This window comes from Cervus elaphus, chromosome 19 (assembly GCF_910594005.1).
Source record: "Cervus elaphus chromosome 19, mCerEla1.1, whole genome shotgun sequence".
In the NCBI taxonomy this organism is placed as follows: Eukaryota; Metazoa; Chordata; class Mammalia; order Artiodactyla; family Cervidae; genus Cervus; species Cervus elaphus.
This window is the reverse complement of record NC_057833.1, coordinates 15,642,734-15,661,019: the sequence shown is the minus strand read 5'-3', so window position 1 is coordinate 15,661,019 and position 18,286 is coordinate 15,642,734. Positions and strand designations below refer to the sequence as shown.

Below are 18,286 nucleotides of genomic sequence, written 5' to 3'. Positions count from 1 at the left end.
AATATGAATGAACAGTATATTAATCCATGTCCTTTTTTAATGGTGGAGAAAGGATCAATTTATTCATTTATTTATTCAACAATAATTATTAAAAATCAGGGCTGGAGGTATTGTCTCAATGTTATGGGGCAGCCTGGGTGGGGGGAAGAGTTTGGGGAAGAATGGATACCTGTAATGTATGGCTGAGTCCCTCACTCTTCACCCAAAACTATCATGACATTGTTAATAGGCTACACCCTAATACAAAATAAAAGTTAAAACAAAATGTTAGATAAGATTTCTGTCCTAGAGGAGTTTGTAGTCCAGCAGAAGCAGGAAGAAGTCAAGAATGCCTTCATGGGTAGTTGTTCCTTTCCTGTTTCCCCCCCCCCCCACATGCTATATTTTATCTTAAGCACATCACAATTATCTGGGCTTCAGTTATTTGATATGTAAAAGAAGCAGCTCTCCCTGTCTTTTCAAGCTTGCCAGGTTTTATAAAAGATCAAAAGAAAGTGTTTTGAAATAAATTTTTAATTGTAAAACATTTTAAAAATAGAAATGAATCTTTTTTTTTTTCCACTTGGCCATTCTTCACCCAGTGGAATTTAGTATAGAAGAAGAAAATTATACACTAGTAAAGGTGAGTTCAGCACTGCAAACTCACTGCCAACACTCAGAAAACCAGAGAATAAATGTGCAAAGCAAGCTTTTCCAGCTTTTGACTAATGGCAGTTCATCTTCAAAACCATTGCTGTAACATATCAAAGCCAAAAATACCCATCATGACATCCATATAATAAGCCATCTGCTCACTTTGCTATATATATATATATATATATATATATCTGTGACTACATGAAGGTTTATCCTCAAACCTCCTAAAAATATACTCCATTTGGCTTCAAATGTGGTAGCTGTGCCAAAGCACATAGAAAAGACTATTAAAATGGCACACTTCTATGATTAGACACATCAACTTCCTGGAAGATTTACCATCTAAAGACTAAAGAACCATGATCTCCAGGATAAGCTCCACCTCCTGCAAAAAAAAAAAAAAAGTTGGCAGTATTGAAATTTTGTTTTAATTTCCCACTGTACACATCATGCAATTTATTTCTTATTAGATTGCCTAAATTTTACTGCTGAAGCCTCTCTAATATAGGGAGCTTCCATTCCTGGAACATTTGCAGGAAAGTATGCAGACACTTACTGTAAAGCATGTGAGCAGATCTAGTGCCTCTTTCAATCAGCTCAGTTAAAAGTAATATCATCATCTCATCTACTCATACAGGAACTTGAAAAACTCAGAAACTTAACACTTGAGTAAAAGTCACTTCTAATAGTTGAAGGCTACAGGACTTTATTATGCTCAAACTACCGCACAATTGCACTCATCTCACACACTAGCAAAGTAACACTCAAAATTCTCCAAGTCAGGTTTCAACAGTACATGAATCGGGAACTTCCAGGTGTGCAAGCTGGATTTAGAAAAGGCAGAGGAACCAGAGATCAAATTGCGAATATCCGTTGGATCACTGGAAAAGCAAGAGAGTTCAAGAAAAACATCTATTTCTGCTTTATTGACTACGTCAAAGACTTTGACTGTGTGGACCACAACAAACTCTGGAAAATTCTTCAAGAGATGGGAATACCAGAACACCTTACCTGCCTCTTGAGAAATCTGTATGCAGGTCAAGAAGCAATAGTTAGAACTGGATATGGAAAAATGGACAGGTTCCAAATTGGGAAAGGAGTATATCAAGGCTGTATATTGTCACCCTGCTTATTTAACTTATATGCAGAGTACATCATGAGAAATGCTGGACTGGATGAAGCACAAGTTGGAATCAAGATTGGCAGGAGAATTATCAATAACCCCAGATTCACAGATGATACCACCCTTACGGCAGAAAGCAAAGAACTAAAGTGCCTCTTGATGAAAGTGAAAGAGGAGAGTGAAAAAGTTGGCTTAAAACTCAACATTCAGAAAACTAAGATCATGGCATCTGGTCCCATCACTTCTTGGTAAATAGATGGGGAAACAATGGAAACAGTGAGAGACTTTATTTTGGGGGGCTCCAAAATCACTGCAGATGGTGATTGCAGCCATGAAGTTAAAAGGCGCTTGCTCCCTGGAAGAAAAGTTATGACCAACAGCATATTAAAAAGCAGAGACATTACTTTGCCAACAAAGGTCCTGAATAATTAGAAGGACTGATGCTGAAGCTGAAACTCCAATACTTTGACCACATGATACAAAGAACTGACTCATTGGAACAGAACCTGATGCTGGGAAAGACTGAAGACAGGAGTAGAAGGGGACGACAGAGGACAAGATGGTTGGATGGTATCACCAACATGAGCTTGGGAAAGCTCCAGGAGTTGGTAAAGGACAGGGAAGCATGGCGTGCTGCAGTACATGGGGTTGCAAAGAGTCAGACTCGACTGAGTGACTGAACTGAACAGGACTTTATTAATTTTTTAATTTTTATTTTATTTTGGAGTATAGTTGGTTTACAAAGTTGTGTTAGTTTCAGCTGTACAGCAAAGTGATTTGGTTATACATATATCCATTCTGGTTTGGTTTTTTTTTTTTTTTTCCAGAGAAGGAAATGGCAACCCACTCCAGTATTCTTGCCTGGAGAATCCCATGGACAGAGGAGCCTGATGGGCTACAGTCCACGGGGTCTCAAAGAGTGGGACACGACTGAGCAACTAACACACACATTCTGTTTTTCAGATTTTTTCCCATATAGATTATTACAGAATATTTAGTAGAGTTCCCTTTGCAATACAGTAGGTACTGGTTGATTATTTCGTACACAGTAGTGTGTGTATGTTAAAGGAATTTAATTTTTTTTCTCTCCCTAATAAGGGTACAGAGGAATTCTGCCACTTAAGTGCCATATGGTAAGGTACTCATCTCTGAGACTTATGACATCACCCATAAAATCTGTCAGGGTATACTTGCCATTTTTCTGACTGAGGCACCTTTCCTCACTCTTCTCAGCTTCTTACTCTCACCCACTGGTAAATTTAAAGCTGGGGTAGCAATACATGGCTTGCCAGGTAGTAAAAGGTGGGGTGCATATCACATTCTAAAGGAAGCCATGGGAAAAGGCAGGAGGAATTCAATACAGAGGCTGATAGTCAACAACTTTCTATTGTCAAGAGGGAGATGAAGACTAACCATGTCCATCATGGAAGGAAGGAGTAACTGCAAGAAAAGCAGGAGTGAGGAATGCAGATACGCAATAAGTAGCTTGATACAGGAGACAAGTAGAAAAGTCCTAATTGATCCTGATACTAAGGCTTTGACTCCTAGCCCTTAACTTAGGCACTGCTTACCTTCACGTGGGAAGCATACAAAAAAGAAGTTGAAGTCAAGAAGAAGAAAAACACTGCAGCAAGAAGGAAGAGAAAACTATTTTTAATGGTTTGTCTTCAACATACTTCTGTTCATCTTTGATTATGTGTTTAGTCTACTGTTACACTACAGATAACCTTGAAGGCAATAGCTATACACACACTTTACAATTCATTCAACAAATACATTTATTCATAGGATTTCAATAGGATGTGTACCAAAATACACAAGAGTGTCTCACCTACAGAGATGCTTAGAATCTAATGAGGGAGATATTACTGTCTCAAATAATTTCAAAGTGAGCAAAAATAAGAAACCACAATGCTGTAAGAATTCAAAAGTGACAGAGTGCACATCCCAGCCGAGATACCCATAGGATGCCTCATAGAGACAGAACTCAAACTAAACCATAATGGATGAGCACAATTTCAATAGAAATGAAGAATAAAAGAGCATGCAAAGGAAGAAAAGTCAAAAACCCCAAGAATTAGTTTTTTTTTTCATTAGTACAGAGTAAGCAAACCTCCTGAAAGGAGAAACTGGAAGGTGAGGCTGAAAATCAAGGTACCCAGCAAACTCAATTAAAATAAAAGGTCTGTGTCTGATTAAAACAGTGAAGAGCTTAGCATAGGTCTAAATGTGAATTGGTGCAGATCAATTCCCTAATTCCACTATAATTAGAACATGTCTGTGGAGTTTATTAAACACAAACCATGACATGGACATTACTTCAGATATTTAGAGAAACTTTTTTCACCACACTGCTGGCACAAAATGATTTCATATGCAATTTCTTCCAATTCTCCAGTGATAATATTGCTAAAATGTTACACAAAAATATATTTATCAAAATAGAGGGGTGCTACTAATCTGATTTGTAACACAGGGGTTTACAACTGATTCATTTTCCTGATATTCACACATAGAAATTTAAGGATATGAGCATTTGGCATTAAATTCTTTGTCACCCAATTTTTATGCTGCAAGAAATTTAAGTCTTTATCAACTGGTTTTGAAAATAAATTTTTGTAAAGGTTGATTACCAAATAATAAAAAAGTAAGTAGATACAGCAGAAAAATGAGATGGTTTGCAGACAGCCTTGGAAAAAAGAAAACTTTACATCCTGGATCCCAGCATCGGGTAAAAGATGTGACAAGAGGTAATAATAAAACCAGAGGAGTCTATTCTGCCACATTTGCACAAAATTAGGAAAAACTTGGGCAAAATCCAGGAGATAGGGAAGGACAGGCTGGCATGCTGCAGCCCATGGGGTTGCAAAGAGTCAGACAGGACTTAGAAACTGAACAACAGGAAAAAACAGAACTAAAAAATTCAAACAACTTTGTGCTGTAGAAAGAACCTTTAAGAGATTCTCTTGGTTAAATCTGGAAAGTTTGTCTAATCAGGATAAATAGAATACAATGTTTCCATAAGTTTTCAAGTGATGTGGGTCTTCTTCACACATTTCAAGCATTTGAAATTTCTCTCATTTTCTGAGACAATGATGAGTTACAAAAGGCATAAGTCTACAATGTAAAGTCATAATCATCCTTCACCATTTTATTAGGGTCAAGATAAAATTGTGCCCAATGAATAAGACAAATGTAATAAAACCATAGAGCAATATAGCAATCACAATGAAGTTAAATACTGAAATTTTCCTCTATGTAGAATGTTATTTTTATAGTAGTATAACCTAATTTGAGTTATTTGGATATTACTAATTTATCTTATTTTCCAAAACTAACCTGTGACAGCAATATCAATATTTTACATTTATAGTCTGTGTGATAAAAGATTCCCTGAAGGGTAATTTTTTGAAGTTATTATGGAAAGATAATCTATTATGCTATTATTTGTATTTAAGCCTCCCTGTATCTTTCTCTCTCTTCCATTTTAAAAAAGTTGGCTGGATTTGAACTCTACAGTTGTCAGAAGAAGAATCTCCTTTTTTCTGAAAACCTGGGTGTTTTAAGGGAAGTATGCCAGGTAATCACAGAGAGGGGATGCTGCTGCTGCTAAGTTGCTTCAGTCATGTCCGACTCTGTGCAACTCCATAGACGGCAGCCCACCAGGCTCCTCTGTTCACAGGATTCTCTGGGCAAGAATACTGGAGTGGATTGCCCTTTCCTTCTCCACAGAGAGGGGAGAAAGACAGAAAAGCTCCTGAGGTGAGGAGAAATATTAGATATTAGTCCCAAGATTAGAGAGAGCAGACAGATTTGAAAGTATCACTACCAAATATTTGTGCCTTGCCAGAAATGAGAACTGAACATATTTTGAAAGAAAACTACTTGCTCAGTAAATCTAGGGAAGCTGGATGCTAGGTATCAAGGCCTTCAGCCTCAGGAAAGATTTCCAGCAAGAGACCCTATGGGCCTAGACAGTATGACCACCAAATACATGGGAACGGAAATACCTCACTCTGAATTAGACAGTTCCAAACTTTGCAAGAACAAGTTGGGGAAGTGGAAATGCAACAGAGAAGTGTAGTAATGACTGAGACTGAAATTACCATCAATTCAGTGAGATCTTTAATGAGAACTTAAAGTTAGATTAACATTTTTTATACAATTTGTACCTGCTATCAAGCAGGTGAATCATGTAGCACAAACGTGCTGTCTTATTTCTCACAGTGTCAGCTCTCTTCCACAGGTATACATATATCCCTCCCCTCTTGAGTCTCCCTCCCACCCCCAACACGATCTCACCCCTCTAGGTTGTCACAGAGCAAAGGGTTGAACTCCCTGCGGCAGACAGGAACCTCCCATTAGCATATTATACGCATGGTCTTCCCCGGTGATTCATATGGTAAAAAAATCTGCCTGCAATGTGGGAGATCCAGGTTCTCTCCCTGGGTCAGGAAGGTTCCCTGGAGAAGGAAATGGGAACCTATTCCAGTATTCTTGCCTGGAGAATCCCATGGATAAAGGAGCTAGGTGGACTACAGTCTATGGGGTTGCAAGAAGTCACAAACGACTTAAGCAACTTAGCATTCACGCACACATGCACATGGTAATATATAGGTTTCAATGCTACCTTCTCAATGCATCTCACCCGCTCTTCCCCTTCCCATGTCCACAAGTCTGCGCTCTGTCTGCATCTCTACTGTTGCCCTGCAAATAGATTCAGCACTAGTATTTTTCTAGATTCCATATATGTGTGCTAATATCCGATATTTGTTTTTCTCTTTTTGACTTACTTCACTCTGTGCAACAGGCTCTAGTTTCCTCCATTTCAATTCAACTGATTCACATTTCTTTCTTTTTTATGACTAAGTAATATCCAGTTGCATATTTGTACCACATCATCTTGATCCATTCATCTGTCAATAGGCATTTAGGTTGCTTCCATGTCCTGGCTATTGTAAAGAGTGCTGCAATGTTATTTCTCACATTTTAATCAAGAGTTGTAGAACTCTGAAGGATTTGTAGAATTTGATATTTGTAGGATTCTGAAATAGTATTTACCTTGGCATTTATCTCTGCTGCTACTGCTTAGTCACTTCAGTTGTGTCTGACTCTGTGCGACCCCATAGATGTCAGCCCACCAGGCTCCCCCGTCCCTGGGATTCTCCAAGCAAGAACACTGGAGTGGGTTGCCATTTCCTTCTCCAATGCATGAAAGTGAAAAGTAAAAGTGAAGTCGCTCAGTTGTGTCCGACTCCTACCGACCCCATGGACCGCAGCCTACCAGGCTCCTCCATCCGTGGGATTTTCCAGGCAAGAGTACTGGAGTGGGGTGCCATTGCCTTCTCCAGACTTTTATCTCTAGCCTAACATTTAGGAGCTAGAGTATTAAAATAGAGGAAAAATCCCTTTATTCCTAAAAATGACTTTTACTTTGCAATTTTCTCCATCAGAATGTATTTAGTCATATTTTTGTGCTTCTAACACCCATCCTCACTTTCAACAGATGGATGCAAAAAAACTAGCAATTGTCATCTTTAACCATTCTTAGAATGAGTACTTATCATTTTTATATGCTCAGAAAAGTTTCTCTTTTGAAGGCACTTACAGTGGAAAAAAAATTTATTTAAATGATCATGGGTGTCTGCTAAGATATCCAGAATTCTCTGCAGAAAGTACTGGAAGCCACCAATTCAAATATGGAAATCAACACTGCACACTGAGGTTATTTTGTTATAAGTTCACCATCATTCTCAACTACTTTGTTAGTTCCCTAAGAGATGCATCTTTCTCTTTCCTAGGCAATAATTACGTGCCCTAGTGCATTTATTTATGATACTCAAACTGATGAGTTAATAGAAGAAACATGTATTGCCAGTTAGTAGGAAATAACCATTTAGTCACTAATTTGCAATGAGATCTTAGACAATTCGCAATTTCTTGGAACTCAGTTTTCTCAATTGTAGTGAAACTGAATATATGTTTGCTAACATCCCTCTCAGACGTTTTTACCCAAATTCTTTGATTTTACAGTAACCAAGGAAAACTAATCTACTCTAAGAGGCTCTGAAGAAGCCTTAGAAAGTAAGGATAAGGAGGAGCCTGTCCATATTATGATATAAAAATAATGACTGCTCTCCAAAATCTGAATGATCCAACAAATCTGAGGACCTCAGAATTACTCTTATTTTTATAATAACAATTTCCCCAAGTAAAACATTCAACAGTATTTTGTATTTGAAAGTAGTAAAGGGTATAAAGAATGCAATAGGAAAAATTATCCAAAAGTTGGAAATAAGGTAGAATGATAAGGATAATTTTTTAACATTATGATAAAACACTTTCTAATAATTCCACTGTATTATTTTTACTCTCTTGAGGAGACATAACTTTCTATTACAGATTATCCATAAGTGATTCAGGCCTAAGCATTTTATAACCCTATAAAATCAGGGATTTGTTTACATCAAATTGATGAACGGTGAGCTTCTCCCCTTACCTGGTGGAGAAAATAACCCCAAAGTTCATGGAGGCATGTCCTATAGGATATAAACCTTATTTCATCATTCTTTTTGCCACTGATTATAAATCCTAGTTCCTTATGGTCTCTGTAGATCACTTCCTGGCTTCCCTGATAGCTCAGTTAGTAAAGAATCTGCCTGCAATGCCAGAGACCTGGGCTCAATCCCTGGGTTGGAAAGATTCCCTGGAGAAGAGAAAGGCTACCGACTCCAGTATTCTGGCCTGGAGAATTCCATAGACTGTATAGACCATGGGGTCACAAAGAGTCAGACATGATTCAGTGACTTTCACTTCATTTCACTTCACTGTCATTCTACCTGTTACCTCATCATTCAGTCAAAGAAAGCTTTAACCTACGCCTGCTATCTGTTTTGTATGAGATTATGTTGCAAGTAGTTTGTAAATTGTGCTTTCAGAAGTGGGATTTTCCTAGAAAGAATAGTTTCTTTCCTTTTTAAAAAAAGCACCAAAAAAGTCCCCTGTAATCCAGTTCCCTACATTTTTTAAAGCTCCATTCTGTTACAAAACAAGTTTAATAGATGGTGCTGATCATATTTTCATATGTTCCATAATCATTAATTTTGGTTTCTTACCCTCTTCACCTCTTTAGCATAGAGTTTACCTATATATAAAAAGACTTCTCATTTCTGAGAGAATTGTCTCTTCCTCCTCCCCTTAGCTTAAACTGAAACAAAGAGCAAATCTTGACAATTCACCTATTATAATAGTACTTCTATTTTTTTATTTAACAGAAAACAGCTTGTCTTCTTAATGGTAAAGATGAAGTGACAGAAAATAAATGAGTTTCTATATTTAAATCAAGCATTTTGTTACCAAAGCAACCAGAATCTACAATTATATAAAGCAGACCATTTCCTATGATAAGAATACAACCAGAAATATGCTGGCAATGAACTGATCTTAGAAATTATAATTATTTAAAGAAATGAAAAAAATGACATTTTTACAATTTACTGATGAGTACAGTCATATCTTAAAGTGATCATCTGTTCCTGTTATTTTTATCCTCATGAAAATGAAAACATTTTTTTTTAAACAACACACCTCTAGACACAGAGGAAATGACTATGAAATTTTAGGGGACCCCAGAAGGAAAACACAAATACTTTTTTAAGATCAGCCACATTTATCACCTGGCAAAAGTTGCTATGGTAACTCCCAACTGGAGTTGAACCTGGCCTTCATTTTACTTTAAACTTTTGGATCCATGAAACACAATAGCCAGGATCAAATTATTGGGAGTATGTTCATGAATAGTCTTCCCAGGTGGCCCTAGTGGTAAAGAACCCACCCATCAATGCAGGAGATGCAAGAGTTCAATCCCAGGGTCGGGAAGGTACCCTGAAGGAGGGCATGGCAACACACTCCAGTATTCTTGCCTAGAAAATCTCATGGACAGAGGAGCCTGGCGTGCTTTAGTCCATAGGGTCACAAAGAATCAGACACAACTGAAGCAACTTAGCATGCACACACACACGTTCATTGAGTATACAGATATTACATCAGAACTGTAAAGAAACTAAGGAGTCCTAAAGATATTCTTAATTGAGATTGATTTAACAACTTGTTAAAATTTACCTGTGTGACATGGGGGTTGCTTTTATTGTCAGAGTTGTTTTAGTTACTTTTTCAGTATCGTTAACTCTTAAAACTCCTTTCATTTGCTTTTAATATTAGGTTGAATGGACAAACAAATTCAGTTATGTAAAAACTAGACTAAGCTATAAATTCTCTTCTTATAGTCCTTGCCAAATGTAAAAGGGCTAAGTATAATATTATTCACTTTGACTACTATGAAAATTTATTTTCCTCAAATTTCCCTATTAGTACATTTGTTGAGATGTGTGAGTTGGCATTAGAAGACAGTTCAGAAATTATTCAATATCAAAAGCAAAATTAAAGCCAAACATCAAGTTTGTACTTGACATCAAGTTTGCACTTGACTTGTAACACCATTTTCATGGCAAAAGGTGGTGCCTGAAACTATATAAGTATTTTGTTTTTCTTTCTTTCTAAATAGTATATGACTATATTAAGGTTACCAATTTGCAGCTGTATAGTAATAGGTTCTGCTGCTCGATTTCTTGGAAATATTCTGAGACTTCCACTTGGGAATGAAACATACTAAACATATGTAAGAAAGAAAAAAATGCAAATGTTTTCCTCCTGCTTCTCTTCCTCCTCTTTATGAACAGTGTAAGGCCAACTCAACAGATGGGACCAAACAAGGTTTATATCCACACAGGATCAGGAAAGAGGGGGGCAGGCGAGTGACTTGGAGCAGGGTTGGCAACCCAAGATGGGAGCAGGGAATCTACCTAAAGTAGGCTCAGTGGGTGGACTGTGGGAGGCCAGAGAGGGCAAAGAAAGGCTTCTGCACAAGAGGGCGGCCCAGGACAGTATTTCAGAGCATGAGCAGGTGGAAGAAGACATCCACATAAGTCAGTGACTTGAGCTGTTGGAGCCAAACCAGAGTGAGAAAGGCATTCAATTAAAGTAGGAGAGGTGACCTGGTAGTGAGTGCCAGAGTCCAAGTGGGCTGGAGATGGCCTCACCAAGGGGCATCCCTGGAGGGAAACTGGTGAGGAGGTGTTCTGTCCATGAGTGCTGCAGGAGATGGGCCCTATCCATGGCTGACTGAGTAATCTTCTGTATTAAACACAATGGAAGCAAGTTTCTTATTATTGGAAAACACCATTACAAATATGGAAGAGGAGAAACTCAGAATGAACCCTGGATGTTAAATGCAATTGGATTTATTGGTAGAAACTCATGGTTTTTAATATATAGTAACATATATATGTATATAGAGAGACAAGTATAGATATGTGCTTATATATGTGGGAAATTCTTTAAAAGATGGGAATAACAGACCACCTTACCTGCCTCCTGAGAAATTTATATGCAGGTCAAGAAGCAACAGTTAGAACCAGACATTCAAAACTGGAAAAGGAGGATGTCAAGGTTGTATATTGTCACCCTGCTTATTTAACTTATATGCAGAGTACATCGTGCAAAATGCTGGACTGGATGAAGCACAAGATGGAATCAAGACTGCTGGGAGAAGTATCAATAACCTCAGAGATGCAGATAACATCACCCTTATGGAAGAAAGCTAAGAGGAATTGAAGAACCTCTTGATGAAAGTGAAACAGAGTGAAAAGGCTGACTTAAAATTCAAAAAACTAACACCATGGCATCTGGTCTCATCTTTATGGCAAATAGAAGGGGAAACAATAGAAACAGTGAGAGACTGTGTTTTCTTGAGCTCCAAAATCACTGTAGATCATGACTGCAGTCATGAAATTAAAAGATGCTTGCTCCTTGGAAGAAAGGCTATGACAAAACTAGAGAGCACATTTAAAAAGCAGAGACATTACTTTACCAACAAAGGTCCGTAAAGTCAAAGCTATGGTTTTTCCAACATGTGTGCATGTGAGAGTTGGACCATAGAGAACGCTGACCGGCAAAGAATTGATGCTTTTGAACTGTGGTATTGGAGAAGACACTTAAGAGTTCCTTGGACTACAAAGAGATCAAACCAGTCAATCCTAATCAGTCCTGAATATTCATTGGAAGGAATGATACTAAAGCTCCAATACTTTGGCCACCTGATGCGAACAACTGATTCATTAGAAAAGACCCTAATGCTGAGAAAAATTGAAGGCAAGAGGAGAAGGGGATGAAAGAGAACAAGATGGTTGGATGGTATCACTGATTCGAAGGACATCAGTTTGAGCAAGCTCCAGGAGTTGGTGATGGACAGCGAACCCTGCATGCTGCAGTCCATGGGGTGACAAAGAGTCATACACTACTAAGTGACTTAACTGAACTTATATTTATGCATATGTGTATATATATGTGTATGTCTTTATTTTTCCCTATTTAGCTTTGAGAGCAATGTACCCCAAAAGCAGAAAACAGCTTGGTATTTGAATGCCATTTTCCACTAAAAGGAAACAGTCCTCCTCATAAGGAAAGACTGATTCTGAAAAAGACGTGTGTTGTGCCAAAAAGTAGGAGAAAATGCTCCAAAAATTAAGGGGACATGTCAATAGGACAAAAAAATCCAATGTGAAGAAGCTCTTCCTAGTCAAATTAGGACAGTTTTGTTTTCAAATAATGTTTATTGTCAATAGACTATAAACCAATCATTCATCCATACTAATAGAAAAATAAGTGAATAAATTCAGAGTTTGACAACAACTAGGATATTTATATAGTTTCAAAGTATCTCTTAATGAAATATATATTAATTACAAAGGTGGGAAGTATAATTTTACAGAGGAGAAGCCTGGAAGATACCACTGCAATCAAATGATCAAAGTAAACATCAATGATGGGACGAATGGAAACTGTGCACCCCTGATGGATGCAATAAGAAGAATATAGTATCACCTCTATTAATAAAATGTTCCTGCCAAAATGTATAACCTGACTCTAATCCAAAGGAAGTTAGAAAAACCCAAGTTTTCAGGATGTTCTCCAAAATAACTGGCTGTACACTTCTAAAGTATCGAGGTCGTGAAAATCAAAGATAGGTTAAAAAACCATTCCAGAGAGAAGAGACAACTATATGTGAAGTGTGATTCTGGTCTGCATCATTTTGATAGAGAAGATAGAGTTGGGATGATTAGCGAAACATGATCAGGGTCTGACAATTAGGTGGCATAATGTATCAACACTATTACACTCATTTTGATGGTTTTATTACAACGTGTGGGAGAATATCTTTGTAGCAAATACAGTTTGGGGGAAGGGTGGGGTATCATGTTAGCAACTTCGTCTCAAACAGTTGAGAGAAAGAAGTCTTTCGTACTGTACTTTGCAACTTTTCTGAAAATTTGAGATTAATTTCCCTTTCAGATATGTGTGTGTTAGTCGCTCAGTCACTTTCCATGGACTGTAGCCCGCCAGGCTCCTCTGTCCATGGGATTCTCCAGGCAAGAATACTGGAGTGGGTTGCCATTCCTTTTTCCAGGGGATCTTCCTGACCCAGGGATTAAACCCAGGTCTCTTGCATTGCAGGCAATGCAATCTCTTTACCATCAGAGAACATTTTTAAAATATAAACATCACTCTTTAATATTTTTCAAAACAGAAAGAGCAATTATTTTTACTTACCCTCTCCTTTAAATACTCTCCCTACTCTAGTCTATCACCAAAATTATAACACTATAATGATAGAAAACAGACTTTAATTACCTAAATATAAGTAAAATTTAAGGCTTCGAGTCAATTTCCTTTACTTTGTCATTTTTTAGTGTTATAAACCATAATGTTATTTTAACATGGTCTCTTGAAGCTCTCAAAGAAATATTTTTTAAAAATAAAAATCACTGAAACCAAATATATTACAGCACAGAGTTTCATGGTTAAAAAAAAAATGTATACAAATGGAGTAGTATGTTTTTATTGGTACTACAACTAGAAATTCATTATAATCGACTATCCTGCAATATTTTGACAAACCCACTTATAGAAAGAAATACTATGCTAGGACCAAACTCTTTCGAGTAGAGTCACCAATTTCTATGGAATCAAGGTAATTCTTAGGGCAAAATGTTGAAAGGAAGGGCTTGACTCATTTGTGAAAACAGATTTATAATGATAAACTGGATTTTTTTAAACAGTCAAGGGTGATATAATTTTATGCACTTTAAAAGTTGCATCAAGATTCTCTTAAAATCAAGTTAACATAAAGTCAGTTAGACAAGCTATTGTATCAGCCAACTTATGCTTATTATTTCTCACTAGAAAGTTGACTTTTATACACTGTATTTCATATCCTGTTTTTGCATCAATATATCCATTTCTAACATTCAGTAATTGAAAACCACTATATATCTTTTAAGATGTATGTTTAACGTAGTAAAATTAAGAATTTCTTTTTTGTACACTGGACTGCATTTTTTTCAATGCTTTCAGAGAAAAATTCTGTGACACACCCAAACTCAAATTTTATTATGAGAAATGTACATTTTCTCCATGTTTAAAATAACACAAATATTAAACACATTTCCATCACTCAACACAATTACAAGGTGAAAACACTGCATATACTGAAGTTAAACATGTGGGATGGAAATAACATGCTCTGCCCACATCCTTTTGGTGTGTCTTTCAATTCTAATAGAAGACACACTATACAAATTAAAATACAATGTGTAGTTATTCATTCTTAGAATAATATTCCATTTTATGTCTATATCCCATTTTGGATGAACCTGAAGGATATTATGCTAGGTGACATAAGCCGGTCACAGAAAGACCAATACTGTATAATTCCATTTATATGAGGTATCTAAAACAGTCAAACTCACAGAATCAAAATATGGAATGGGGGTTGCCAGGGGCTGGGGGTAAAGGGAAGTAGAGTCTCTATCAACAGGCATAAAGTTTCAGTTAAGCAAGATGAGTAAGCCCTAGAGTTCCACTGTAGAGCACTGTACCTTCGGTCAATAATAACGTACTGTATATACTTCAAAATTTTTGAGAGTAAATATCATGTTAATCATTCTTACCACAATATTTTTAAATCAGAGGATGAAGAGTGAACATTGGGCTAATTCTATAGGTATTTTTCCAAACATAACTTGCTAATTAGTGTGAGCTAACTTGATAGTCCATATTATTATCCTGCTTAGATGATAAAAAAAAAAAAGAAATTCAGATTTAAGTCACCCAATATTAGTATTGTGTGTGTGTGTGTGTGTGTGTGTGTGTTATGGGGCAGAAGGAAAGATAAGCTTTTAGATCTAATATTTCTGAGGTTATTTTGTTCATGAACATGTCAAAACTTTACTTTTCACACTAGTATAATCTAATACATTTGCCTATTCTGCTTTTTTAAGAACAGTAATCGTTATCTGTTAAGAAGAAAGTATCTGGACAAGAATCTGAGAGTGAAGAAGCAATTGCTGAAATCAAAAGTGTGTGGTGCAATAACATTCTGACAAAAGCAGTGGCCTTCTCAGTGAGTTGAGATGAACACAAACATAAAAGAATTGCCTCTTGCCAACTTTATTTAGAGAGCCCAGCCATCCATGTGTGATGGAATAAATTTGAAAGTCCAGATGATGCAGGAGATACTTCGAAAGATGAGCCAGAACATTCAGTTAACTTTCAAATTTATTTCCTCACACATGGATGACCATTCAGCTTAAATGAAAACAGAAGCACAGCTCATCTACAAATACGCCCAAGAAATGTTTGGCTTGGTTTCAGAAAATATGATCATCTTCTTTGGCTCAACTGATTTGCTTGGCATGCTTAAAAAGAGGTACTTTCTCATCTCAATTTTCACAGCAGCAGATCAGATATTAGATCACCCAACACGGAATTTGCATACAACAGTAAAACATCTGATCTGATTTTTAAATGGCAGACATGGTCATGGTCAGTAATCAGTCCATTAAAAAAAACAACAACAACAACTTTAATACACAACAAATGAGCAGCCAAGCAAGGAATACATTCAAAAATGCCTTTTTCATGACTGCATTTTTTCTAACAAATTGCTTTGTTCATTCAATTTCTTGAAAAGACTAATTTCCTTTCCATGCCTCTTTTGGGTCAATCCCTATTCAATGCAGCATGTTTTTGAAGCTCTTTCCTTTTAATGAGCTGTAGATGTTTTTTATTTTCTCACTTATTTGGAAATCAACCTCAAATTTTAGTAAAAGCACAGAAATTATTTATTGGGGTAGGGAGTATCTAGACATATATTGTATGACATTTAAGGCTACGTAATACCATTAGTTGGTTTTAGGAAAACATTTTTATACAGGTTGTAGTTTATTATTATCCCTATTATGTAGGAAAGTCCCATCACGAATAATTTGCCCTGTAGTTTTACTGTTTTCTGGTGTGTTTCAGATGCTTTACTGAACTATGTGACTCTAATATCAAATGATCTAATATCTGATATGTTACTGCAAAATTAAGGTGAGAGTACTTCTTTTAAAGCATGTTAGGCCAATCAGTTGAGCAAAAGAAAAAAAATTATGTCTTTATGTGATGTTTTTAAGCTTTTCTTTGGTTTGTTCAGCTTTTGAGACAAGGCTGATTGTTTAAGCCTAAAGTGTACAGCATAATGATTTGACTTACATACATTATGAAATTATTACCACAGTAAGTGGTGAATATCCATTACCTCACATAGATACAAATTTTTTAAAAATATTTTTTCTTTGTGATGAGAATTCTTAGGATTTACTCTTAACAACTTTCATATATAATATACAGTGGTATTCATTATATGACTCATGAATATATTATTAGTATTATTGGGTAAGGTCCATTTGATATGGAGCTGAGTTCATCATTACAAAGCATAGTCATGATAAGAAAGGTACCCTCATATAAATTCACTGTCAAATGAGAGCAGTCAGTGATAAAGTATAGAAATTCCTCATATTTTAGACCTGTAGATAGAAGACTGAGAACTAGATTAACAGTTAAGAGGTGTAATATCTGATCCCGGTTTTCTCCTTTTTGATTCTGTGACTAACCATGCATCATTTGAACTCTGAACTATAGCCTTTTCATTTATACAATAAAAGTAACAATAGTTGTAAGCATAAAGAGAAGTAAAATCCAAAATATACATGTACAGAAATATAGTAATTTATTATACCTGGCTAATTAAAATCTAACTTCAGCTACACTTTGCACATATTAATATAAGATTGCTAAAGGAACGCTTAAATTATTACATTAGACCTAAGTTTAAAATTCGACTCAGAATCTTTTTGAGGGTTTTTAAGATATGATCAAAGCACCAAGATTTAAAGTATGCATAACTACCCTCAGTTCTCTATGTCCAGTTGGGGTTGGGGAGAAACATGTAATAGCTACTAATCTCTGTTTTTAATCATCTCTGCTTTTAAAAGTTCTCTATGTCTAATCCATTTTAATTTCATCATTAAAGTTGTGCTTTTGGAAGGTACAATTATCATCAAATGATTTTACTTCCACCCCACAAGGGTTTTCTTTCTATATTGATTCTGCATGGATTATGTCCTATTAAATTTTTTCCTTCTAACTTCTAATAGCACTGGGTAATTATGAATTAAATTAATAAATATCTTCCTTTCAGCGAGAGAGAATTTCACATGTAAAAGCATGAATGAATAAGCAAGCACAGCCACTAGATCTTATCATTAATCAGTCTCTTTAGGAAACACTACCCCCTTGGCATATCACATTGTATTTTAGCTTATTTTGTGTCTCTTCTGCTACTGTGTTCTGTTAACCTCTTAAAAACCAGGTTTATACCATTAAAACATCTTTTTGTTGCCAATGCTTCCCTTAACAGTTACTGAAATTATTCAGTAAAACAGAAAGAATCCAAAGAGTAATAATAAATATTCCCCTTGCAGTGAGTGTAAGATGGAAAAAAGGACTGTCATCTCTGCATACCTTTAAAAGCCTGAGCATCTCACAATGCAGAGGATTATTCAAGTGCCAAAAGGACGTATTATAAAACTGGAGTGATACAAAGATTAGCATGGCCCCTGTACAAGGATGACAGGCAAATTCGTGAAGCACTGCATGTTTTGGTGGCTTCCCAAGTAACCTTCATGGTAAAGAAGTCGCCTGCCAAACAGAAGACATGGGTTCAATCTCTGGGTCTGGAAGATCCCCTGGAGAAGGAAATTGCAACTCATTCCAGTATTCTTGCCTGGGAAATCTGATGGACAGAGGAGTCTGCTGGGATACAGTCCATGAGGTCACAAGAGTCAGACACAACTCACCATCTAAGCACAAAATACAATTAGTTTTTGTACAGCATGGTCTGTAAATGTAAGCATTAGCTCAAATAATGTTACAAATTTACCAAATCATTTAAATATCTTCCTGGAAAGATGATAAGACCACAATACCTAAATCCTGCTGCGTGCAAGCAGAACCACGTGCCTGATCGCTGGACAATGCAACATGAGTGGAAGGGATAAAGGCCAACTCTGGGCCCAACTCCCT

General features: G+C 36.5%; 1 pseudogene; it reads left to right on the top strand.

The window, feature by feature from the left end:
* The first annotated feature begins 17,767 nt into the window (after positions 1–17,767).
* On the top strand, positions 17,768–17,865 carry LOC122676229 (annotated as a pseudogene).
* Positions 17,866–18,286: the final 421 nt, after the last annotated feature.